General features: G+C 31.1%; 3 long non-coding RNA genes across 3 annotated transcripts in view; all 3 read right to left on the bottom strand.

The window, feature by feature from the left end:
* The window catches only part of LOC127703850 (uncharacterized), a 62,135-nt gene that overhangs the window by 8,934 nt on the left and 25,295 nt on the right, over positions 1–27,906 (bottom strand). The gene's annotated exons all lie outside the window — the stretch shown is intronic.
* Positions 1,455–27,578, bottom strand: LOC127703841 (uncharacterized). The gene is made up of 3 exons (XR_007983075.1): positions 27,490–27,578; positions 7,513–7,604; positions 1,455–1,884 (listed from the first exon to the last, which is right to left on the bottom strand). It is a non-coding gene; the product is annotated as an uncharacterized LOC127703841 (long non-coding RNA).
* LOC127703839 (uncharacterized) lies at positions 23,271–25,718 on the bottom strand. Its single transcript, XR_007983072.1, has 3 exons — positions 25,111–25,718; positions 24,485–24,641; positions 23,271–23,693 (listed from the first exon to the last, which is right to left on the bottom strand). It is a non-coding gene; the product is annotated as an uncharacterized LOC127703839 (long non-coding RNA).

The raw sequence follows: 27,906 nt of genomic DNA, 5'->3' as shown, positions 1-27,906 counted from the left end.
TCTTTTGCTCATAATACTTAAATAAACTTAATTTATAATTATTTTAATTAATTTTAAATGCTACACACACTTCATTCAACGTCCTTGGTGTATGAAATGATTTAGCCTTGTTTTTCTTTAATAAAGAACTGACTCTATTTTAAAAGAGTAAAATCCATTTTATTCCTTTTTATAAGCTTTTTCAATGTTTACCATAAATGAATGCAGATTTCATAAAGAAACACACAATTTTTACAATCTTCCATGCTTTTATTCTTATAATTGATTAAACTTACATTTAGTGTTCGGGGAATTTCCCAAAATATATGAAAGTTGTAAATATTTGTGGTAAAAATGTATGTGACAACTTTTTATTCGGGAATTTCCCCGAAATCACTTTCAACATTAATTAAAACTTTTGGTAGCATAGCTATGTGACAAGCAGATCTTAAACACATTTCGGGAAAAATCCCGAAAAAATAATCTAAATGTAAAATGTATAAAGCATATATGTCTTCAAACATTTCGTGAATTACCCCGATTACCCAACATATAAATATGCTATAACTTATAACTTATGACTAATGATTTCTTTTCAAATTTCGGGAAAAAGCCCCAAAAAACTAAATCACTTATCAAGCATGCTTTTGTTGAATAGATTTCTTTAACCATTTCCGGTAAAATCCCGAAACCAAATTTACAAAAATTTATGTTACAGATTTCTTCAAACATATCGGGAAAAATCCCGAAAAAAACAAAATCTATATGCAAGATTTTAAATACTTCGGGATTTATCCCAAAAACCCAACGTATATGCTAGAACTCATGACTAATAATTTATTTTCACATTTCGGGAAAAATCCCGATAAAATAAATCTATTATCAGGCACACACTTGTTGCATAGATTTTTTTTACCCATTTCGGGAAAAATCCCGAAATAAAACTACAAGCAAAAATTATGCTACAGATTTCTTAAACATATTGGGAAAAATCCTGAAAAAGAAAATCTTTAAGATTTTACAACACAGAATTTTGATACATTTGAAAAGTTTTTATGTAAGTTTGTTTCCAACATTTGTTGAAATTTGATGATTAATAAAAGAAAATGTGTCAAATAGAAAAAAATATGAGATAAGTGCATATTACAAATTAAACATAAATATAATATTCCATTAAATAAACTGTTAACACAGATATAAATCTTATCTTTATGTATTTTTTGTTGTAAAATTCAAATGTGGAAATAAAATGGCATTACTTAAACTTATAAACTATGCAAAATAATTAAAATAGATGTACTAGGATTGAAAGAGCAAGGTTTTAAAAATTATTTCTCAATTAAAAAGACAAAGATTGATAGATATGGTATAAAATAATTCATATATGCAATTACTACGCACTAGTTAACTAATAAACTCACATATAGAACTACAATCACAACAATGTTTTATAAATAACGGTTCCATTTATGGAGATAAAAGGTACCAACAAGATTTTCAGGATGTATAAAATAGAGAATGGAAATGGGGAATGTGTCAAAGAGACAACAACTCCACCATAGAGCAGACAACAGCCGAAGGCCACCAATGGGTCTTCAATGCAGCGAGAAACTCCCGCACCTGCAGGCGTCCTTCAGCTGGCCCCTAAACAAATATGTATACTAGTTCAGTGATAATGGACGTCATACTAAACTCCAAATTATACAAATTATGCCTATACAAATAAGATGATAATGCATTATTACATTTATACCAAAAAACACAACAGTTTGAAAGATATCAGAAAGTCTGCAGTCCTTTAAACTACAAAATGAACTATGTTTGGCATTCTTTTCCTCTTGTTTATCTTCATATCTGTGTCTTTTAAGACTCTCGTCAATTTGTCCTCCAAGATTTCTATGTATCCTACAAAGAAAAGTCACTTCAAGTTCAATATTTTAAAGTCCTTCAGGCATATTATTCATGATTGTTTTTGTCAACATATTTTGTCCTTTCTTATAATAGATGATTTTGTTATCACAGGACCTTTCATAGCTTACTGTTTGTCATTTGTTTTGTTCAATATTTGAAGCCATATCACACTGATGATATTTAAATATTGTTCTTATTAAGGCAGTTGTATCCTTAGTAATCATACTGCATCTTTTTTTTCTAATCTGGTGTTCTCATTTTTTGATACATATGTTACTTTACCGATTATTACCTGCAAACAAATGGGGAAAACTGGAAAAGTTTTAAAAAATAAAACATTTTTTTTTTACTTTTAGAGTTAGCATTAGGATTAGCAATCATACTACAGATATCTTCTTCTCTAAAAGAGAGGCAAAGTTCTAATCCTATTAATTTAATTATGTTACTTTACCAATAATTGTCTTAAAACAAACAAGGCAAATTTAAATGGTTTTAAGAAAAATTTGTAAGGGGTTCCTTAGAACCCAGTGTTAAGGAACCCAGTGTCTCGCCTGTGATTGCAGCTGTCAATGTAAAGCTGACTTTAACAGTGAGCACAGATTTTACTTGAAAAGACTCAACATTAGACTGTACTTAACTGTACTTGACTTTTGTCTACAATTTAACCTAATGAGTCTAATACAGTACTTGATAATCTTGGTAAGGTCTTGCCAAATGCTCAACCAGTCTAGACCAGTCTCTACTTAGTCTTGACCAATCTCAACTCAGTCTCGACCAGTCTTGACCCAGTCCCCACCCGTCTTGACCTTTAAAGGAGTAAGTTCGGTAAGGGTCATATTAGGCCCCGATAATTAAGTTTAATTTTTCAAGATAATCAATGTTTTAAAGGGATAAAAAGACATGTGAGAAAGTTGAATAGAACTTTTTTGTCAAAGTTGTAGTTTTAAAGTGATGCTTTGTACATCCCAAATAGGTCAAAAATAGAGATTTTTGCGAAATTTGACCAAATCGTCCAGATTTCAAACAAATTAAGGCCTAGGAAACATAGAGTGCAGGCGTCGACCAACTAAATACTTAAGTCAGATATGTTAAATGTGATAACAAACATTTTGTTAAAAAAAGCTTTTTTGTCGACGCATGCGCTCTATGTTTCCTGTCCAAAAAATCATTGGAAATTTACCCGTTTTCATTGAATTTTTGTTGAAAATCAAAGTGAGTGCTATCTGTGATGTCATGAATAGAACAATGTAGAACGCAAGTACGTAAATTTTCAACAAAAAGACATATTTTCTATCTAGTCATTGTATTAGCTATGATTCATTGTGATATTGGTCAATAAATCCTAATTTGAAATTGTAGCTATAAATAGGGGCTGTTTTAGGGTGTTATGGAACCTACTCCTTTAGTCTCGACTGGTCATAAATCAGCCCATCTATATCAATTATGTATTGATAAGGTTATTTTATAGTTTGGTTTATTGCTGTCAAACTTAAGGATTTAATTAATAGGTATAAAAGCTACAATGTTCAGTTTGAACCAAATTCTGACAGTCACCTTTAAAAATTTCTATATCTTTTTCAAATCAACCTGGATTTTGAAAAAAATCTAAAGCTCACGATCATCATTTTTGCTTTTTAAAATTTCTATTTTTCTATCATAAAATTAAAGAAAGAAAAAATCACTCACAGGCAATAAATCAACTGAAGATTTTGGCCATGTGACTTATTTGTAGATGTTATGGTGTTGATCATTTTTATTATTCAAACTGTTTCCCTCTCTTTACTATAGTTTTCAATAGGGCTAACAACAAAAAAGATGTGTTTCGATTTGCTGTCCAACCCTAATTTATCGGCTCTGACAAAAAAATCAAAATCAAAAATTCTTCCTTAGCATATGTCCCTAATTTGCACTATTTGTGAACATGAATGCTAATAAACAATTGGCCAGCTAATGTGTGCATGCAGTACACTTGATTATATAAATACAACCATAAATCTAATATATATACATGATATACAAACATTCATGACAGTTTCAAACTTCAAAACATTTGAACAAAAGTTCAAAGAACTTCACTATGAAATTAGTAAGAAAATATCCTGACCTACTGACCCTATATTTTTTTTTACATGCAACTGGAAACACACCATGCACACATACATGACATAATATTTTTTTGGCATAGAAAATATTTCAACAAGAGTGCAATACATTCACAAATGTCATGCCTGCTTTACTTATGATTGAAAATATGACGCTTTTACTACAATTATCGCATAAACTTGATCCATAAATGATCCATGAAAATGAAGTCACGGTCAGTTTAACCAGTCAAGCAAATACAGCTTACAATCATTTCATACACCAATATAGTGGCCTTATTGCTACTATTATCTGAGAGATAGACCCAACCACAAAAACTAAACATTGTGCAATGAACCAGGAAATTGAGGTCAAGGTCAGATGATACCTGTCAGTTGCACATGTATACCTTACAATCACTCCATACACCAAATATATGATCTACTGCTTAAAGGATATGGATAAGGACTTGACCACCTTACTTGTCCGAATGGAATTGTAACTTGTCCAAAAAAAATCTTAATATTAACCTTTTTTGCATTTTAAGCTGATTCAATGAACAAAATGAGTTAAAACAATGGAACAGAATTTGATTATTATCTCTTGATATCCTTTTTAAAATATGAGTCGAGAACAACTAAATCTAGTATTCATCAAAACCAAAGTCTCATCCGACTCAGCACATGAGGCACAGTCTTGTATGCCTGCTAGTCATAATACACTCATTTGGTTTGTATCCTGGTCTTTTATGTTAAAAATATTGATGATTATGATTGATGCCCTACTACCAGTCAGGGGACATATTGAAATAAGTGATTTTTAAATCACTTATTTAAGTAGCAAATTCAAAGTTTTGTCACAAATTGTGATTTAGAAGTTTTACCAAAATTTAGACACATATATAGGTTTAGATAATATCTTTTCATTTAAATAGTAAAATTGAAAAAAATGAACTTTTTGCTTCTTTTAAGCAGCAAGGTTTATGCCTTCGATGCAATCATTTAGCTGCAAATTCTATTTTAGTTGTAAAAATGCTATAAAAATGGCTTTACATAATGAACTGATACTTTCTTAACAGATTTTTCCCAGCAGTGGGAGTATTTTTCCTGTAAAATTCAAGGTTTCATCTTATAGATTATGTAAGAAAATTATACTGTTTGCGAAATGTTGAAATTAGTGGGGTTTTTAATAAAATAATGATGCTTAATGGAGTGATTTTTTGGTGGGAAATTAAGGTATGATACTTAAACAAGTGATTTTTATGTCATTATCCTAGATTTAGTACAAGGTTATCACCTGACATGACCCGGTCATCCTATCAACACAGATGTTGGTTCTGATAATTTTAGCAACATAATTAGTCCCTGGATCATTAGTATTCTATATTTAAAGCTACAATAAAATTAAATCACTTAGTCTAGTGATTAATTTGTACTACTTAAATAGGTGATTATTAAAGAAAGACAACTCTTACTTCTAACCTTTATGGACATTATGTTACTTGAATCAGTGATTTTGAAAACCACTCATTTAAGTAAGTCCCCTGACTGACTACAATCAGCCGTTTTAAATATATTAAAATGTTTATTCAAACGCAATCAAATATTGTTTTGTCTACATACGATCAAATATAATTTTCTGAATTTAAAAGTCAATAATTTATTCATGTTTATTTTAATAATATTTTTGATAAATAAAATTTATAATATTTATTATAAAGCAACAGAATAAGGAAAGGAAATGAGGTACTGGGTTGTCTTGGTCCCAAAATATCTCCTACAGTGCCAAACTGTCGATTACACATGGAGCCGATTCGTTTCCGTGCTGGTGCCAAACTGTCTTGTTACTACCTTATCTACAAAGCAGTAAGACCGGATTCGAGATAGTATGCGATAGTATGCGTTTTATCTGTTAATAAACTGCTTCGCTGAGCGCAGCTGGATACGCCTGCAGAGGTCAAACCCGGAACAGTTGGGGCAAAAATGGACACAATATTCAAGCTTGATACAGGTCTGAATTTGGACTGTAATTTAATATTTGACATATAGGTTTCTGAATAAATGTAGTCAAAGAACTTGAAATTGGTTATATGAATTGAATTTATATTCAATTCAAGATTTCTTGCTGTTGTGCAATACACTGTGCCGTTGCACAATACTTAGTAAATCTGTTGTCAGACTATAAACAAATAAAGTTCAATTAATTCTCAATGTCATATTAGAAATTTATAAAAATGAAAAAGGAGCTTACATCAATAGATATAAACAATTCACCAAAGTTTCATGAGAATTGCTGATAGCATTTTTGAGTTATTGTCCGAAAACTGGAAAACCCTCCCTTTTTTAATGAATAAAACCCCATAACTCAGAAATGATAAATGAAAAATTTATAAAATTCTAAATGGAGCTTACATCAATAGATATATAAACATTTCACCAAAGTTTCATAAGAACTGCTGAAAGCATTTTTGATTTTTTGTCTGAAAACTGGAAAAAATACCCCTTTTTTTATGAATAAAACCCTGTAACTCTGAAACGTCATATCTAAAATTTATAAAAAACGAAAGGGAGCTCATGTCAATAGATATAAACAATACACCACAATTTCTTGCAAGTTGGTGAAAGTATTCTTGAGTTATTGTCCGAAAACTGGAAAATCCCCCTTTTTTTAATGAATAAAACCCCATAATTGGAAACGTAAAATCTAAAATTTATAAAAATCAACAGGGAGCTCATGTCAATAGATATAAACAATTCACCACAATTTCTTGCAAGTTGGTGAAAGCATTCTTGAGTTATTGTCCGAAAACTGGAAAATCCCCCTTTTTTTAATGAATAAAACCCCATAACTCGGAAACGTAAAATATAAAATTTATAAAAAACGAAAGGGAGCTCACGTCAATAGATATAAACAATTCACCAAAGTTCTATGCAAATTGGTTAAATTGTTTTTGAGTTAATGTCCGACATGTTGACGACGGACGGACAGACAGACGGACGGACGGACAGACAACGGTATACCATAATACGTCCCGTAAACGGGCGTATAAAAAGTATCTGACAAAGAACCAGTATTAAATTATTGGTTGCAAGTAAACGTGTCAAATTAATAATTGCTTTTATCTTCTTTTATTTTTTTTTGTAATTACTTTTATCGTCAAAGTTGGATTTAATATTTTTTTTCTACAGAATGATTTAACTTGTCCCGTCGGACAAGCTTCATATAGCTTTTACTTGTCCGACCTTTTTTTCCTCTGGTACCGGACAATCGACACACATTATTGTTGAGCCCTGCAGTGGTTAAAGGAGATGATTTTTGTAAAAAATAATGGATGACTGATGCTAAGTGATGAAAATAGCTTACTTGACCAAACCAGTCAGGTGAGCAAATAATGTGGGACAATCGTGAAGATGATTCATAGACAATTCAGAAGTTTAATGTTGAGCAATCAGGAGTTGTTTTGATAGTATTTTAATTGTGAAACAGCACATTTTGTTAGACATAACATATTTTTGCACACTTACAAACTTTCAAACTTACCTTTCACATCTTCCCATATTTGACTAAGAAAGTCCTTGAACTTCACAGAGAATTGTCTAGGCTAACTGCATGTCCTATGGATATATGTCAATCTGAAATAAGAACAGAATATTGGCCTAAACCTCATGCTGAAAATGTTTATCCTCCATAGCTTTTTTTTTACATATGAACTGCTTGAAAGCACAATTTAAAATGGTGATTTGCACCTAAATGGGTGGACATTGAATCAACTCCTATGAAATTTTGTCTATGAAATTAGACCAGAGATATGATTCTCACCTAAATAGGTGGATATTGGATCAATTTCTATGAAATTATGTCTAGAAAAGGAACGAAGTTGAAAATAGATATAATATATCATTCAGTACAAATTATCATTCTCAAGCAGAAAACTTCAAAAAGTATTCAGGAAATACTTGCATCTTATTAAAACAAATTCTACAATAGGTGCCAAATTCCATAAAACCTATCAATGGGATTAAAAAAAAATAGAAACATTGGTGAATAAGTGAAACAAAGCTATAAAATAATTTATATAAACCTCACAGTTCCTACTAACATTTAACTGTGCAGAACTAATTAATGACCATCATGTAAACAACACATGTAAACTGATATTCTTAAGACCACACTTCCTTACTATGAAACACTTAATTCAAAATTGGTTAGAATTGTTTGAAAAACAAAAAATTAAAATGCAAATTCTAATTAACAAATTAAAAAAAACAATTCAAAAACTATTTAAAAAATCAAAAATTAAAACTGTAATAAATTAAAAAAAAAATAAATGAAAAGAAATAAAAGTAAAACAGTAATTAAAAAAGAAGTAAATGAAAAAATGGGGAATGTGTCCATGGGGCACAGATGATGCCCCCACTTGCATATATATCATTTAAAGTTATAAAGGGACATAACTGAAGAATGGTAAAAGTGACGCTACCCAAATTTGTTAATGATCTGAGTTTTGTAGTAATAAGTATTGTGGATAAGTTTCATAACATTTGGTTGAGGCAAACTTAAGTTAGAATACGGAAACGAAAAATTCAGCAATTTTTCCATTTGTAAAGGGCATATAACTCTAGAACGGTTAAAGTGACGCCACCAAAATTCAAACTTGATCTGTGTTTAGTGGTAATAAGCATTGTGTATAAGTTTCATAACATTTGGTTGAGGCTAACTTAAGTTAGAGAACGGAAACGAAAAATTCAGCAATTTTTCCATTTGTAAAGGGCATATAACTCTAGAACGGTTAAAGTGACGCCACCAAAATTCAAACTTGATCTGTGTTTAGTGGTAATAAGCATTGTGTATAAGTTTCGTAACATTTGGTTGAGGCAAACTAAAGTTAAACGGAAACCAACTTTGGGACATACGTACGGACAAGGTAAAACTTAATGCCTCCTCCGCTACGGCAGGGGCATAAAAACAAAAATTTGTAAGGGTTCCGCGGAACCCAGTGTCTCGCCTACTTTTGCTGTTAATCGCAGGCTAAACAAAATTGAGGAAAAAAATCAATAAAAATATTCCTTTAGATACTATCTTTTGATTGTAAGAACTTCTGTCAAAGCTTGGTATAAATCCAGGATAGTTTATGAATCTAATAAATGTTTTAAAAACTTTAACTGCAGACTGTATTTAATGTTAACTGGAAGAAAACTAAGTCCATTTATAAATAAAATACAGATAAACAGGTACAAAATTTTAACAAAATTTCTTTCTAGATACTAGCTTTTGATCATAAACAAGCTTCTGTCCAAGTTTGGTACAAATCCAGGATTTAAAAATTAGTTTAAGAAAGTTATTAAAATTTTAAAAACTTTAACCACAGAGTGAATGTATTGTTTCCTGGCAGAAAAACTAAGTCCATTTATAAGTAAAATACGGAAAAAATAAAAAAAATTGTTTAACAAATTTACTTCTGGATACTATCTTATGATCATAAACAAGCTTCTGTCCAAGTTTGGTACAAATCCAGAATAGTTTAAGAAAGTTATTAAAATTTTAAAAACTTTAACCACAGAGTGAATGTAATGTTTCCCGGCAGAAAAACTAAGTCCATTTACAAGTAAAATACGGAAAAACAGGAATTTTATTTTTACAAAATTTACTTCTGGATACTATCTTATGATCATAAACAAGCTTCTGTCCAAGTTTGGTAGAAATCCAGGATAGTTTAAGAAAGTTATTAAAATTTCAAAAACTTTAACCACAGAGTGAATATTTGTGGACGCCGCAGCGACGAATACGCCGACGGAATGTAGGATCGCTATGTCTCGCTTTTTCGACTAAAGTCGAAGGCTCGACAAAAAAACAAAAGGGATGGTTTCTGATGAAGGTTTTCCGAAATAACCCGGAATATTGCATTAATGTACATGATGTAAGGCCAGAGATATGATTCCCACCTAAACATGCTAAATGGGTGGATATTGGATCAATTTCTATGAAAATTATTACAACTAGGAATGTCTAAAAAACTGAATTATAGCAAAATTTGTTTTGAAACAAGAGGCTTTGTATCACTCACCTGATGAACAAAACACCAGTTTACTAGGACTTTTAAATGCACAAACTATACAGCTGTATATAATATATATATATAGGTACTGTTTGTGTTGCTGATCACTTTTGCATTTAACAGGTTTAACCTAACCTATATGTATAAGTTAATAGATATCAAGCCAAACTGTAAAAAAAACAGTAAATATCAACGTTTCAGGGGCAATAACTCCAAAATCAGAAATCAATGTTAAAAATACCATTAAAGAACATACATGACATAGATCTTGTCATGCTGATCATTTTTGCAGACAACACTTTTAACAGGTCTATCTCCTACAGTTTTCAAATGACAGCAAACAAGAATGTGTCCATAGTACATAGACGCCCCACTTGCACTATCATTTTCTATGTTCAGTGGACCGTGAAATTGGGGTCAAAACTCTAATTTGGCATTAAAATTAGAACAATCATATCATAGGGAACATGTGTACTAAGTTTCAAGTTGATTGGACTTCAACTTCATCAAAAACTACCTTGACCAAAAACTTTAACCTGAAAGACCAAAAACTTTAACCTGAAGCGGGACAGACAGACATACGGACGGACAAAGTAACGGATGCACAAACTGAAAAACATAATGCCCATAAATGGGGCATAAAAACTCCTAAAAGTAAGAAAAATAGGTATTTCAGGGGCAATATATAAAAATAAAGTAATCTTTTTATTCCTTGGTGGATAAATCTGTACATCTTGTCAAGCTGATCATTTTTTCTAATTTACACTTGAATTTTAGCAAGCTCCAATAATTTTTAAATTAAGTGGTCATGTTGACTTATTTAAAAATATATGTCTTTTATACATTTGTGCAGTTAAAAGTTGTCTGTACCTATCATAGTTTCTGCAAAAAATAAAAAAATTGGGTAAAATATTCATTCAAGGGAAATAACTGCTTTAAAGGATCTTGAAATTAATGATTTAAATAATGTAAGTCCTATTCCCAGATCTTACTTTGCTGACATATTTATCACTTAAACATGTTAAAGTTTCTCTTTTTCTATCATTGTTTCTGCAAAAAACATAATTTTAGGTAAAAATAATTTTTCAAGGGCAAAAACTGCTATAAACAGGATAAAGGATCAATAGACTGTTTCGGTCATGTAAGCTTATTCACAGATCTTACTTAGCTGAACATATTTACCACTTAAAGTGTCTCTCAATCTATCATATTTTCTACAAGAAACTCTAAAATCTATTACAATTTTGTCTTTCAAGGGCAATGACTCATATAAGGATCCATAATACTGTTTTGCTGTTTAAAATTTATCTTTATCTGAAATTGTTTTCAATATGACAATCAGTGTTACCAAGAACATAATAAAATGCTCCGCTGGGGTGCAGCTTGATACAACCGCAGAGGTCGAACCCTGAACAGTTGGGGCAAGTATGGACACAACATTCAAGCTTGATACAGCACTGAATTTGGATTGTAATTAAATATTTGACACAGCATAGGTTTCTGACACAGAATGAAAGTGGTCTAAGAACTTAAAAAATTTTAATTTACCTATTCAAACCATATCATTATTATTTGCTTTTATATAAAAATCAGAAATAACCAATTTAAAATGGTAAATTTTAAAGAAAAAAAAGGAAAAAAAAATCCCCCCCCCAAATTTTTTGAACCCCCTTATGATTCATCACCCCCAAACTCAATCCCAGCCTTCCCTTTGTGGTATGGTACCTTGCAGCACAATTTCAGAGAGATCCATACACTTGAACACAAGTTATTGTCTGGAAACTAGAAAAATGCTTGTTTTTTGGCCCCTTTTTGGCCCCAAATTCCTAAACCTTTAGGGCAATTACCCCCAAACTCAAACCCAGCTTTCCCTTTGTGATATGGAACCTTGCAGTACAATTTCATAAAGATCCATACACTTACACACAAGTTATTGTCCTGAAACTAGAAAAATGTTTGTTTTTTTGCCCTTTTATGGCCCCTAATTACTAAAATTTTGAGGGAATTAACCCCAAATTCAATCCCAGCCTTCCCTTTGTGGTATGGTACCTTGCAGTACAATTTCAGAGAGATCCATACACTTGAACACAAGTTATTGTCTGGAAACTAGAAAAATGCTTGTTTTTTGGCCCCTTTTTGGCCCCAAATTCCTAAACGTTTAAGGTAATTACCCCCAAACTCAAACCCAGCTTTCCCTTTGTGATATGGAACCTTGCAGTACAATTTCATAAAGATCCATACACTTACACACAAGTTATTGTCCAGCAACTAGAAAAATGCTTGTTTTTTTGCCCTTTTTTGCCCCTAATTCCTAAAATTTTGAGGGAATTACCCCCAAAATCAATCCCAGCCTTCCCTTTGTGGTATGGTACCTTGCAGTACAATTTCAGAGAGATCCATACACTTGAACACAAGTTATTGTCTGGAAACTAGAAAAATGCTTTTTTTGGCCCCTTATTCCTAAACTTTTTTGGGCAATTACCCCGAAAATCAATTCCAGCTTTCCCTGTGTGATATGGAACCTTGTAGTACAATTTTATAAAGATCCATACACTTACACACAAGTTATTGTCATGAAACTAGAAAAATGCTTGTTTTTTGCCCCTTTTTGGCCCCTAATCCCTAAAATTTGGAGGCAATTACCCCCAAAATCAATCCCAGCATTCCCTTTGTGATATGGAACCTTGTGGTACAATGTCAGAGAGATCCATACACTAACACACAAGTTATGTCTGGAAGTTACAAAAATGCTTATTTTTGGCCCCTTTTTGGCCCCTAATTCCTTAACTGTTGGTACCATAACCCCCAAAATCAATCCCAACCTTCCTTTTGTGGTATTGAACCTTATGGTAAAATTTCATTCAGATCCATTCACTTTAACTAAAGTTAGAGTGCGAAAACTAATGTGTCTTCGGACGACGACGACGACGCCAACGTCATACCAATATACGACCACGAAATTTTGTTTACGGTCGTATAAAAATTATGGAAACTTATTATTTCAGGGGCAATTACTTCAAATAGGGTTGTCAGATTGGTCTGAAAATTTCAGGGCAGATTAATCTTAAAATGCTAATTGTTTTGACCAAACTATGCAGAGTTTCTTAATTAAAGGACAAGATTAGAATTACAAAATATATGTACTCTATACCCTATTAAAGGATCATTTAGCCTAAGTTTGGTTAAAATTAATTCAGTAGTTTCAGAGGAGAAGATCTTTGAAAAAGTGTACTACTGACAATGAATTAATGAAAAGGGAGGATGATTTGACAAAGGGATGGCAAAAGCTCACATAGACTCTTAGGTCAGGTGAGCTAAATAGTAAATAAAACTTTTGACAAACAGAAAAAAATCATAAGTTGGCTATTATATTTATATTTAAAATAAGGGCTCTGTTAATGTAAGTGGATTCTAAAAGTTGATTGACATATATATATATATAAATATATATTTGTCCTCTTTCTATAATGATCATGATGATATTAATGCTATAAAATATATGAAATGAAATTCATCTCTAAAACAGTGATCACATAATGTACTGTTCAAATTACAAAGTTTTTTGCTCTATTATACCATTAACCAGTTTCAATTATAATTTTTCAATTTGAGGTTCTAAGTTTTGTATTTTATCTATGAATTCTGTTTTTCACTGAAAATCTCTTGATTATCAAAATTTCTAACTTTGTACATTATTTGGCCTTATAAACTTTTTTTATTCAATATGTTCAAGAGTATAACTTATGAAATTCCTGTCTGACCTAAAAAAAAAAATAATCAGGGTATTTGTCATTTATGTGTTAATGGCTTGATTTATTAAGGTCTAGATAGGGGTTCTGTATATCTTTATTCTTCATATATATAGATTGTTTTTCTTTAATCTTTTGTTAATTTTGTCCATTTATCTCTATTCTTTATATTTCAGCACCTATTATTCTCTAATATTTATTTTGTTTGCCTACTTTTCCCTATTTATTTTTTATACCTTTATTCTGCACATTTTGCCCGTTATTCTCTTTTTTGTAAACCCCATCTAAACCCTCATCCATGTCAAAAATATTTTAAAGTGGTACAATGATGATGATGTATGCAAAATTCTTGAATTTTAATTTGTAGGCAAATATCAACTTATGAAATTCAGAAACAAATACTTGATACTTCACATTTAAATCAACAACAAGAATGTGTCCATAGTACACAGATGCCCCACTGGCACTATCATTTTAAATGCGTGGACCATGAAATTGGGGTAAAAACTGTAATTTGGCATTAAAATAAGAAAAATCATATCATATAGGGAACATCATGTACTAAGCTAGTTTCAATTGGACTTCAACTTCATCAAAATCTACCTTGACCAAAAACTTAAACCTGAAGCTGGACAGATATCATCATTGATAGATGGAGGAATGGACGCATAGATTGAAAAGCATATAATGCCCAAAGGTGGGACATAAAACATAGGCAAATATCCTTAGGTGACAGATTATTAAATTTATCACTAATGCATATACATGTATATCAATCTAAAAAGTTTTTAATTGATATATTAGAATTCTTTAAAAATATAAAACATGTTGAATTTCTGTATGTCTGTGGTATGCAGTGGCAGATCAAGAATTTTCAAAAGGGGCCCACTGACTGCCTAAAAGGGGGGCAGCTCAAATCATTCGTCAGTGATTCCCTAAATAATTAATCAAATATTTTTACAAAAAGGGGGGTGCCAGGCCCTCTAGCCCCACCCCTTAGTACTCCTCTGGTATGGATATAAAATAAAACTTTTAGGAGACCATACACAAAACAGAAAAGATAACAATTATTGGCATTATAAGTATGAAATACTTACAATAAACTTTTCAAATTCTCTCCCTGTATGTCATTGTGAACATCTAATACTGTGTATTCTAATCCTCAATTCTTATGGTTTCACTTTTATTTACACTAAAAGGCCTACTCCAATTATACTTTATTATGTCCATTGGATCAATGTGGTGAGTATTATATGTATAACATTTACTTGTGTTTTTATGTTTAAGCAAAATACACACAAGTAAATATGGCCTGTTTTAATCCAAAGATCTAGGAAGACATAAAATGAATTTCTCTTTTATCTCATTGGTTACTACAGATTCATATTGATGTCATGACCTGATTACTTGGACATCATAAAATGTGTAGAGGAATATAAAATGTTGAAATTCATCATGAATACAGTACTAGTCTCAGTCTCTTATTTTTATTACTATTTTTATTACTATTGTTTTTGTGGTGTTTTTGTGAAGAACCATGCAGTGGAGGAAAACAGTTCAAAGAAGAAAATGGCAAGTTAATTAATTTCACTTTGAAGTTTAGATACAGTAATATAATATAAAAAGATTATGTCTTTCGATTCTCTTTCAAATATTTCTTTAAAAGTTCAACAACAGTGGTTATGAAATTTACACATATCATTCCCTAATTCATGCATATAATGACTGTATACATATGAATTAAATTCTGTCTTGAAATCACTGGTTCAGGACAGTTTGAAGTGAAACACTTTTATGAATATTTTGTCACACATATATATATATATATATATGTGTGTACCTTAACTACTCAACTTTAACTAGATGAAAATAAATGATCTTATGTATGTTTTTTTAATAGTTCTTTACTAATTTCTATTTTTTTTTAATTCTATATGTTAGCGGCACTAATTATATATATAAGTAAAATAATCTATTAAGCTTAAATCCTAGGCAATAAGCTAACGCCTAGGCATTAGGTTATTGACAATTTTCAGGCATTAGGCTTATTTCCTGAAATCTGCAATGATTATTCAACCTATTGCCAAACATCATTTCAGGCAATTAATGAGCTTTAGGATATTTGATTCATCTTTAAATGACTAGGACTCTTGCGAGCCTGTGTCGTTCACCTTGGTCTATATATGCAATATATTCAACAAAGGACACTCTCCAACATTGTAGACAAGAATAGAATTAATGACAAAAATCTCTGGGTTTTTTTTGTATCTTATATTGCTGATCATTGAAGTCTGTTTAGTTTCTCTCTATCTTCATGATCTTATTTAGCTTTTGCTCAAAACACAAAAGAGTAAAAAAACTCCTATAAAGAGTAACAGTCTACTAATTATATCAGCATAATTTGACTTATTAGTAGTTCGTCTTGCTTATCATTTTGGATTATTTAAGTTTCTATCTATCTATTATTATTTTTTATCATATAGAGCAAAAAAAATGGTAAATATCGTAATTAAAGGGCAATGACTCCCATAAGGAGTCGTCGGACAATTTCCGCCTTTTTGTCTTAACTGTAGATCTTGTCTTGCTGATCATTTTTGTATATATTTAAGTTTCTTTCTATCATCATCATGTGTCTATCTATTATAAGTTTTAAGATGTAAGACAAAAACGCTAAAGAAAGATTGTACAAATTGGCATCACAGAGCTACAATGTACATCTCTAATTAGGAGTCAACTGATGATTTCAACCATAAGACTTATTTGTAAAACTTGTCCTTCTGATCATTTTTGCATTTTAAAGTTTCTCTCTATCTTTTATAGTTTTCAAGATAATAGGCAAAATTCGAAAAAAGTGGTAAAATTTGATTATATTTTGCCCAGTAGTTTCGGAGAAAATTTTTGTAAAAGATTACAAAAATTTCTTAAAAAATTGACTATAAAGGGCAATAACTCCTGAGGGGGTCAATTGACCATTTTGGTCATGTTGTCTTAATTGTAGATCTTACTTTGCTGAACATTATTGCTGTTTACAATGCATCTCTATCCATAATAATATTCAAGACAATAACCAATAAAATGCTCCGCTGGGCGCAGCTTGAAACGACCTCAGACGTCGAACCCTGAACAGTTAGGGCAAGTATGGACACAACATTCAAGCTTGATACAGCTCTGAATTTGGATTGTGATTAAATATTTGACACAGCATAGGTTTCTGACACAGAATGAATGTGGTCGAAGAACTTAAAAATTTTTAATTTACCTAGTATGGTCCTATATCCAAAATCTAAATACATACAAGGTTAGATTCAGCATATCAAAGAATCCCAAGAATTCCATTTTTGTTAAAATCAGACTAAGTTTAATTTTGGACCCTTTGGACCTTAATGTAGACCAATTTGAAAACGGGACCAAAAATTAAGAATCTAAATACACGGTTAGATTCAGCATATCAAAGAACCCCAATATCTCAATTTTTGATGAAATCAAACCATATCATTATTATTTGCTTTTATACATATATATAAATCAAAAATAACCAACTTATAATGGAAAATTTTAAAGAAAAAAAAAGGAAAAAAAGGAAAAACAAATCCCTCCCCAAATTTTTTGAACCCCCCTTAAGATTCATCTTCCCCAAACTCAATCCCAGCCTTCCCTTCGTGGTATGGTACCTTGCAGTACAAGTTCAGAGCGATCCATACACTTGAACACAAGTTATTGTCTGGAAACTGTAAAAATGCTTGTTTTTGGCCCCTTTTTGGCCCCAAATTCCTTAACATTTAGGGCAATTACCCCCAAAGTCAAACCCAACTTTCCCTTTGTGATATGGAACCTTGTAGTACAATTTCATAAAGATCCATACACTTACACACACGTTATTGTCCTGAAACTAGAAAAATGCTTGTTTTTTGCCCCTTTTTGGCCCCTAGTTCCTTAAATTTTGAGGCAATTACCCCCAAACTCAATCCCAGCCTTCCCTTTGTGGTATGGTACCTTGCAGTACAATTTCAGAGAGATCCATACACTTGAACACAAGTTATTGTCTGGAAACTAGGAAAATGCTTATTTTTGGCCCCTTTTTGGCCCCTTATTCCTAAGCGTTTTGGGCAATTACCCCCAAATTTAATTCCAGCTCTCCCTTTGTGATATGGAACCTTGTAGTACAATTTCAGAAAGATGCATACACTTACATACAAGTTATTGTCATGAAACAAGAAAAATGCTTGTTTTTTTTGCCCTTTTTTTGGCCCCTAAATCCTAAAATTATGAGACAATTACCTCCAAAATCAATCCCAGCATTCCCTTTGTGATATGGAACCTTGTGGTACAATGTCAGAGAGGTCCATACACTAACACACAAGTTACTGTTTGGAAGTTACAAAAATGATTATTTTTGCCCCTTTTTGGCCCCTTATTTCTTAACTGTTGGTACCATAACCCCCAAAATCAATCCCGACCTTCCTTTTGTGGTATTGAACCTTATGGTAAAATTTCATAGAGATCCATTCACTTAAACTAAAGTTATTGTGCGAAAACCAATGTGTCTTCGGACGACGACGATGACGCCAATATCATACCAATATATACGACCGCAATAATTTTTTGAGGTCGTATAAAAACTGCAAAATTTTCTTAAAATTACCAATTCAGGGGCAACAACCCAATAATGGGTTGTCTGATTTGTCTGAAATCTATATTCCCCAATGATGATTGTGGCCAAGTTTGGTTTACTTTGGCCCAGTAGTTTCAGAGGAGAAGATTTTTGTAAAAGTTAACAGACGAAGAAGGACCCCCCCAAGTGATGATAAAAGCTCACTTGGCCAGGTGAGCTAAAAATACCTTACATTAGAGCTCTTTGATTTTAGTATCATGCCATATTATTAAAATAGTTTCTCTATTACTTTCAATTCCCTGTATATGTAGATGTCTTAAAATTAATGTATGGCAGATTCCATATAAGAAAGTGAAACAACTCCCATAAGCACGTTAGGCAAAAATCATAATCAATGAACTTCTGTTTTTGAATACATGCTTTACTAATAAAGATAAAGACAATTTGACAAAAAAAAAATTATGAGCATCATCCTTTTTAAATAAACGAAGCCTTAAATATTATGTTTCTGACATAAGATTTGACAGACTTTATTGTTTCTGACATAAGATTTGACAGACTTTATTTTTTCTGACATAAGATTTGACAGACTTTATTATTTCTGACATAAGATTTGACAGACTTTATTTTTTCTGACATAAGATTTGACAGACTTTATTATTTCTGACATAAGATTTGACAGACAAATTGAGTTTCTGACATAAGATTTTGACAGACTTGATTCTGACATAAGATTTTTCATACATAAGATATTTTGACAGACAATATATATTTGGTTTTTTTGACTGACATTGGAAATCAAATCCTAGTTGAAAGTCATTTTTAAAACTCCTGGAAAATACTGCAGCCTAACATCTAACAAGATTTCACTACAGGTCAAAGAACTTTAACTGTTAGCACATTCAAATGTTTCAGACATAAGAAAACAAGTTTGACAGATCTTATGTAGGAAACATATAAGTTAAAACTATTGCTTGAATAAAGTTAAATGAAAGAATCAACATGTGTTTTTTCTTATGCACAGCATGACTTACAGTTTTAACTGGCATATATTGGAACCTACAATGATTTTGAAAGTTTTTACAGCGATGTTCCTGACATAAGATTTATTGACAGACACTGAGCTATAAAGCAAGATATTTGAAAATGAAAAAAAATATATATCACAGATGTTTTTGACTAAAAAAAGTAACAAATTTGGGAACAGGGATGTTTGAATAACCAGACTACACTAGTAAATACCAGTATACAAGTGTCAACATAAAGCATTGCAATACATAAACATTGTGTAAAAAAATGGGAGTTAATTCTGTCAAAATTTTTGCATTTTTTCAACTTGTTTTAATCATTTCTACTTTAAACGGAAACAATCATATCCAAAAATTATTTTTATAATTTCTTCTAACATCATTATTCCTCAAAACATTCACAGATTATCTTTAAAATAACAGTAATTATTATTTTTATTTATTTATTCATTTTGACAGACATTTCAATTTCTTATATGGAATCTGCCGTATTTTATGTCTCTCCTTTGGATTGAAGGATATCAGTTTTAAATAAATTAAAAAGTACAAGTACTAAGCAAGTTGATTGTCTGACCAAATAAATAACAAGGGCAGAAAAAAGTAGCTTAAACTTTTTCCCCATGCATAGTAAATAATAAGAAAACAAATCTAAAGAATAAAAGGAAAAGGAGAAACTTTGGCACTCAGACTCATGTTATTATATAGTAAATCAGCTGATTATGTTCTTACCAGCTGCACATGGTCAATCAATTAAAAGCAATAAATTTTGTTAGTTTTAGTGACCACAAATAATTGCTCCCAATCAAGCATTAAATTTCTCTGACCCTAAAATGATGTGGAACAGTAACATTAAAGGAGATCACAGCTGAAGTGTAATACCAAGTGTTTTTATGGAGGCTACAAATGTACATGGATACACATAGATCTACATAACATTTATCCATTTTAACTAAACATGTTATTGACAGGCAGTTGGTTGTCTTTTTTAACATTATCATATATATTTACTGGTATACATGTACTAAATCATTATTTACTGAACTTCACACAGGTTCAGAATATTTTTGTTTTGTTTTGACCCAAATAATGACTTCAGACAAAAATATATTTATACATGTCTATATAATAATATACATGATCATATGAATAGAATTTAATATCTCCCTTAAGTGCCCAACTGTTTTCTGGAATATTGCTTGTATTATGTTTTTGACATTATTGAATCAAAATGTCAATATACATGATATAAGCAGACACAAAATAAAGGAAAAAAAGATTGTACCCACTTAATAAAGAAATTTATATTTGTTCTTTGACTACACAAAAAGTAGGTATATAGTTATGTTTGATTGAAACAGGAAAGAAAATTACATATATATATATATATATACAATATGAAGATTTGGATAAAGATTGAGGTTTTATAACATTATATTCTTTGATGTATAGCCTGTTCATTTAAGAATATAAATCGCATTAACAAAATCCAATCGCCCTGATTACATGTTTGCCCTGGGTCTGTTCGCCCTGAGTTCGTTCGCCCATATAGTCCATTCGCCTAGGGTCCGTTCTCCCTACTTTTATTAAAACATATTGTTTTATGGGTATTAAACTTTAAAAAACTTATTCAGATATTTATATGGTATAAATTCTGGAAATTTATGAAAAAACATAGAAATATTTAAAAGTTGTTGGCTTAAGATTTGTTTTAGAGCATTAATTGTTCAAAATAATAATTCTCACTGATTGTTGTAATGGATTAATAATAAAAACAACATTTTATTTTGATAAACTAGCTATATAGTCAGCTTGGAATGAGTAAAAACAATGATGTACAAATTTTAAAACTTGAAAAAGATATAAATTTATATTGTTATCAAATTGACTAACCAGAATTAATAAAATTGTTAACAAATATCAATAAGATAAGTACAATGTATTCCAGGGAAGTGCTATTTTACAGGTTGCAGGTCGCATATAAATCTACCCCATGACTGAAAAATTTACAAATTATTTCTTACAGTACACATACTGTAGGGTAGAAGTATTTTGTCTTTTTTTTTATCATAATCTTCAAATTCAATAATCATAATTTTAATACACATACATGTATCTTTTGATGCTTATCATACCGCTCAATTGCTATTATTAGTTCTAAACATTGATTCTAGTGAAGTTAAAGTAATAAAAACTTCAAATTGACATAGGCTGAACAGGTTCTATGGAACACATTAATCTGTCTTAATCTAGTTACATAAACAATTAAATTCCTTTCAGTTGACATTCAACATCTTTGAGGCTAATATTAAGAAATTATAAGCTCTAGATAATTATATGCATTTTCTTGCATGAACATAATAAATTTAAATTAGTGCAAGAAACAAACAAAATAATTTACTTCCCAATTCTGTTTTTATTTATGTAAAGACCCAAAACCTTGAGTCTGTTCTGTTGCAATTGTCCATTTACAATTTGTCTAATGGTTTAATAGTAAAAAATGTATTTATTTTTTTAAGAAGGAGGCGGACATCCTGTTTCTTAAGTATATACCTCCCCAAATTTCAAGCAGGGATAATATAAGCTCACCTGCATTCCATTTTCCATTTGCATTTATTTGATTTTACATTAACAAGTCAAGGGAATAGAGTTAAACAATATGGAGTAAAGTTTTGAGAATTATAGTTAAAGTTTTAAATGAATTCTTATTATTACAAAAACAATAAAAAAAAATTTTTTTTTTAAAATATGGCAAGAATTGTACCCATTTTCCATAAATTTAATATTTCCAAGGGACTCAACTTTTTTAAATAAAGTTGATCGTCCACCATTTTAGAACTTGTCCGAGATATTGCTGATATCAACCTATATAATAGTACAAGTTTTATAAAAATCTGACAAGAATTGTACCCGTGAGATCGCTAACGAGGCCATTTTCCATATATTTAATATTTTTAAGGGGCATAACTCTTTTCAAAAAAGTAGATTTTTCACCATTTTCGAGCCGGACGGACGGACGCCCGGTATTTCCATGTCCCCTTCGCAACGCGTTACACGGTTGACAAAAAGATATTTATCATAGCGTATAAACGCAGTCTTTTAAGACAAGACTTTTAAATAGGTAGACTTTTGAGACGGACCCTTGCTATGAATGCAGTAGAACTAAAAAGCTAAAAAAATCCAGAAACCTACATCGAGTTAAAAGGCAATAAGTCTTTACCACTATATAAAAACTGTGTCAAGTCTTGATGTTTTAATATGTATGTTCTATGCATTTGTTGAAAGTTTTACCCAAATGTTTGTTAATTAAGTTTTCTCTTTTCGAACAGAAAGTGTATGTATTAGATAAACCCTGAGGGTGTTAGACCAATTAAGTGCATTTACATCTCAAGATATTATGATTAATGTAAATTGATAGATTTCTATTTATAGGTGTAAGCCCTACTGAAAATGTAAAGTGGGATTTCACTGAAAATACCAGTGGAGTTTCATCAGAGTTCCATTGGAATACCACTGTATTACCACTGGGAAATTTGGTCGGGATTTTCATTGGACATTCATTGTTTTCCATTGGGATATCAGTGGAATATCCAGTGGGATTCCGGTGAATACTCGAGTGGAATACAGTGGAAATTCCATTGGAATACCAGTGAAAACTTCGTTGGAATACCATTGTTTTCCCACTGGACATTTATTGTTTTCTACTGGGATACCAGTGGTAATTCCATTGGAAATTGTAACAATCAACCAAAGAAAACCAGTGATATTTCAATGGAAATTGACAATTCCACCGAAATGTTAGATATCATTTTGCATGCACTGCTTATTTTTGAATGAATTAATAAGAAAACTTGAAATAAGACAATAACCATTTTAATGCAAGTCAACAATTAAAGAAATTACAACAGTTTATACATCATCCACATTTAAGACCTTTTAAACGAAAAGATCAACCTCTTTAAAATATTAACGTTGATAAATTATCATTTTTTAGGCAAAGATGTATTTACTTAATTGTACATGTAAATCATTTTTCTGGTTAAATCATTCATAAGTCCATGGTAACTTTTGGTCCTTTTGAAATCTTTCAAATGGTTTTAATTTTCAATTTTACAAATTTGTTTATTGTGCATTAAACAAACAAAAATGTCCAGTTAACATGCATACGAAATACTTTGTCAGTTTGGTCAGTTTTCTTCATCATCCATTGATATTATTCATGAATTAAGTCCAAAGTTTCTGCATTCCAATCCTGTTCCATTAAGTCTTCATTGATTAATCTGAAAGAAAAAAAATCATACATCATAACATGCATAGAATTTTGAATTAGAATAACATTACAATACCATGCTCCAGTCTGCAATTATTCAAAAATATATGTTACTGGCATATTTTATTTGTGTTTGTGTGTAATTTATTCACAACATTTATACACTAAGAGCAATTTAGACACATGTATGTCTATTGTTGAAGACTATGTGTTCTCTAGATATCTTTGGCTATAGTTGTTGGGTTGCTGTCTCTTAGACTTATAACACACATCTCTTTTTATCAAAATAGACTTTTATTGTTCATGGATCAGGTGTCTATCAAAGCCAAATAAAATAGTATGTGTGGTTCCAGTTACGGTACATTTAAAAAAAAATTAGGGTAGGTAGGTAAGAATTTTTTTTATTTTATGGGTTTTTTTTTACATTGAGTCTATCATGTCTATGGGAGCAACATTCTGACTTAAACAGTACTTACTAAAAAATGACAAAAAAATCTTTAGGGTAGGCTATTGTTAAGACTAAAAAAAAAGGTAGGTAAGGTAATTGGAACAACGCAAATATGTTTATTTAGCCTCATATTATCTTTCCCTTTGTGTTGTGTTTGTTGTTGGTTTACTATCTGGTTGAAGCATACCAGACACCTCATTTTGTTCACATAATAGCCATGATTAACCATTGTGCATGATGATCAGATCAATGTTTTTGAGATGTGTTTACAGCTTATAGATGTGAATGATTAACATGATTAATGTATTTTTATTTCAAGTGTGGGAAGGATGAAAAAATAATTCAATAAGTACCTTTCAATAATCTTATACTCAAATTTCTTTTCTGCTGCTGGTTCGTTTGTTTTCATCGTGTTTTCATATTATTGAGTGGATATTGATCGATGCAGAGTCATCATTTTTGCAGCTTTGTACCTTCACCATGATCAATCCCTTTTAATATATGGACAACCTAAAAAAAAATGTAAAAACATTTTATTAATAACTTTTAATTCTGGTCATGACCTGTATGCACCATATATTACTGATATTTATCATACAATGTACATATATAATTAAGAAGCTTCTTTCAGTTAAGTATAAATACTCTAAAACACAATATTAACCTTTAGGGATTTTTTGTGTTGCATGTCCATCAAAATCAGAACATGACAAAATTAAGTTGAATGTGCCTGACATTGTGTAGTAAACTGTAAACATCTTTACTTGATTGTGAAGGCACACAATGTAATTCAATATTGAATAATAAAATTATTATTACATTCCCACCTCCCCCTTTTCAGAACACCAAATGGTCATCCTCAAAGTGTGAACTAACAGAGCCCATGAATGAAACTAAAGGGGGTGTATATCTTTTTTTTTAACTTTAATTAAAAATATTCATGATGTAAAAATCAAATGTAAAATCTCTTAAAAATTACCTGTATCTGCTGTACGTCTGCCCTACATCAGCACATCGTCTCATCGTAAATTCTTGGTTCAACAGCTAATGTCATACCTAAATGTTCTGCCTTTAACGTCTATTTCTTTATTTATCGAAGGTTGTTGAGTATTAATTATTATTAACATGATTAATGTAACCACAGCTGGACAATGCTGGACAGGATACATACTCGTACAATATTTTTAGTTTCAAATTTGAACACATTCCGTGTATTAATGATAACGACTATCTGATTGGCCGATCGGAAATCCCGGAAATAGAGTTATCCAATCAAATCAGCGGTTATATATATAGTCTGGTAGAAAAAAATGGCAGCCTCCATGAATGTAAACATGTGTGTTGAAAAACAACATTATAGACTACAGTTTCACGAATTTTCTGCTCAAATTATGCCAAAACACTGACATTTAGCGTACAATTGATTGGAGCTGATTATATGTGAAATGTTTCTATAGATTAACTTATATGACCCGAGTTCCAGTGCCGAGTTCAGGACATGAAAATGATGAAAAATTCATCACACCGACAAAGTTAAGATACCGAAACAGTTTATAGAACAATGTGGAAAATGAAAGCCGTTCACTTTACTTTTCTCAAAAGAACAGTAGACCAGTAACAGTTAATGAACATGATGAAGTCAAAGGAGAAATAATTATATTATTGTATACATGTAGACTGTAGTGCAGGGCAGTTGCCAGTACGGTCACTTGAAGAAAAAAACGGAGTTATCCTAACAATTCGTACAGTCTGAAGATAATTTCTGCAACAGATCTGTTTAAAACGGCCCTTTTAAGAGCCATGCACATTTTTCAAAAAGAATCTTAATTGTTTTTGTTCGTTAAATCAAACAGAATCTTATTCTCAACCCAATTTGATATAAAATATTCATTTCTTTATTTATATTATCTGATTATATTAATTTTATTGCACATTTAATTTTATTTCTTAATAGTTAAAATGTATCCTTTCCTATCCTAATAAATGATTATTTTCATTTGTTACTAGGCAAGTGATTTCATATCACATTTAACCATGTAACATTTTTTGAACAAATGTTTCATATACATGTATATATGTAGGTTTATGAAATATTCATTACATCCCATATATTATCATGATTATAATATTTAATTTCTTATCAGGCCAGCAAATTATATGTTACAAATTAAATCCTTTATATAATAATCATGCACTTAATTATTTGAAAAATTTAAATTAGAAGTATATATTCCTTTAAATTTCTAAGTCCAAAATTCCACTGGAATATTTGCATTAAATCAAAACTCCACTGAAATATAAACAATAATATTCCACTGGAAATTAATTGGAAAATCTTTGGAAGTTTCATTGGAAATTTCACTGATTTTCCATTGGAATTACAGTGTGAAAAATATTCCAGATGTTTTGGATGAAATTCTAATGGGATTCCATCGGAATATTTTTTTCCACTGAATACCAGTGTAATTTCACTGGAAATCCAGTGGAATCCCATACTCATTTTCAGTAGGGAAGTTTATTTACACCAGAATGTTGTTTAATGTAATTGGATACCCTGCCTTTAACATTGATCATAAAATTGTGTAAATTAGATACACCCTCTCATGCTAATACCCTTGTGGTATATCTAATACTTAAACCCGCAACCTGCATTTTAGACAATTTCTGTATTCCAGTATTCCACTATGCAAATTAAAGGAAAATAATTTATATTTCATTTTTGGTTGCAGCAAATACAAATTTTTCGGCAAATTTTTCAACAAACTTTAACATACTCTGTTCAAATAATAAACATGATGCAACTAGACTATAATAAAAAAAAATTATCAGAATGAAATTTGGAAAAAAAAGCAGGACAGGGGTTTGAGTAATAAAAAGGCGTGATGAGACACTTTGGCCCAAAAAAAGGCAGGATGATTATTTATGGAAAAAAAAGTCAGGATAAACTAATGTAAGTCTAGTACACATTTTTGTTAAAGGGCCAGATGAAGCACGTCTCCGGGTGCGGAATTTTCTCGCTATGTTGAAAACCCACTGGTGGCCTTTGGCTGTTTTCTGCTCTTTGGTCGGGTTGTTGTCTCTTTGACACAATAATCCCCATATCCATTCTCAATTTTAATACAAAAAACTTAAAAAGGCAGGACCGAATAGAGTGAAAAATACAAAGGCTGTGGCTGAGGAAAGACATTACAACTAATAAAATGAAGTACAAAATTTTTCATCCTAGCCCCATAAAAATCAAATGGTGGTCCCTTATCAACCTTTAAACCCTTCCCCCATCCCCCCCCCCCCCCCAAAAAAAATCCAGTCCCTTTTTAAACGTACATTGCTCTCACACTTGTTTTAACTAAATGTTTACCATATATATTGAAATCATTTCAACAACATGCTCCTGTCGTACTGACGTGTTTTCATTCAGCAAAGCTCTGCATGACCTGCATCTTCAAGGCTGAGACTACTGTTATAGTAGTCTCAGTTCAAGGTCACAAAAAGTTTGTCTTTCTTGAACTGGTTCCCTGATTTATTTGGATAACAGACGTTTTTTCTATCGACACTGCCACTCTGACTCTTTCTTGGCTCTTGTAGATCGAACTTTAACAGATTGAAGGTCAGAATGTTTGTTCCGATTCCACAGACCTGTTACCTGTTCTGTAAATTCCACCTTTTCCAGATGAACCACTTCAGTTAGGAAATCCTAAGGTAGGATATGGGGAAATCTGGATTTAGAATATTTTTTTGTCATCTGCTTGACCACAATTAAGTCAATGCTTAATAG

This window comes from Mytilus californianus, unplaced genomic scaffold (assembly GCF_021869535.1).
Source record: "Mytilus californianus isolate M0D057914Y unplaced genomic scaffold, xbMytCali1.0.p SCAF_52, whole genome shotgun sequence".
Lineage (NCBI taxonomy): Eukaryota > Metazoa > Mollusca > Bivalvia > Mytilida > Mytilidae > Mytilus > Mytilus californianus.
Note: the sequence above shows the minus strand (reverse complement) of the source record. Positions and strands in the feature narration are given on the sequence as shown.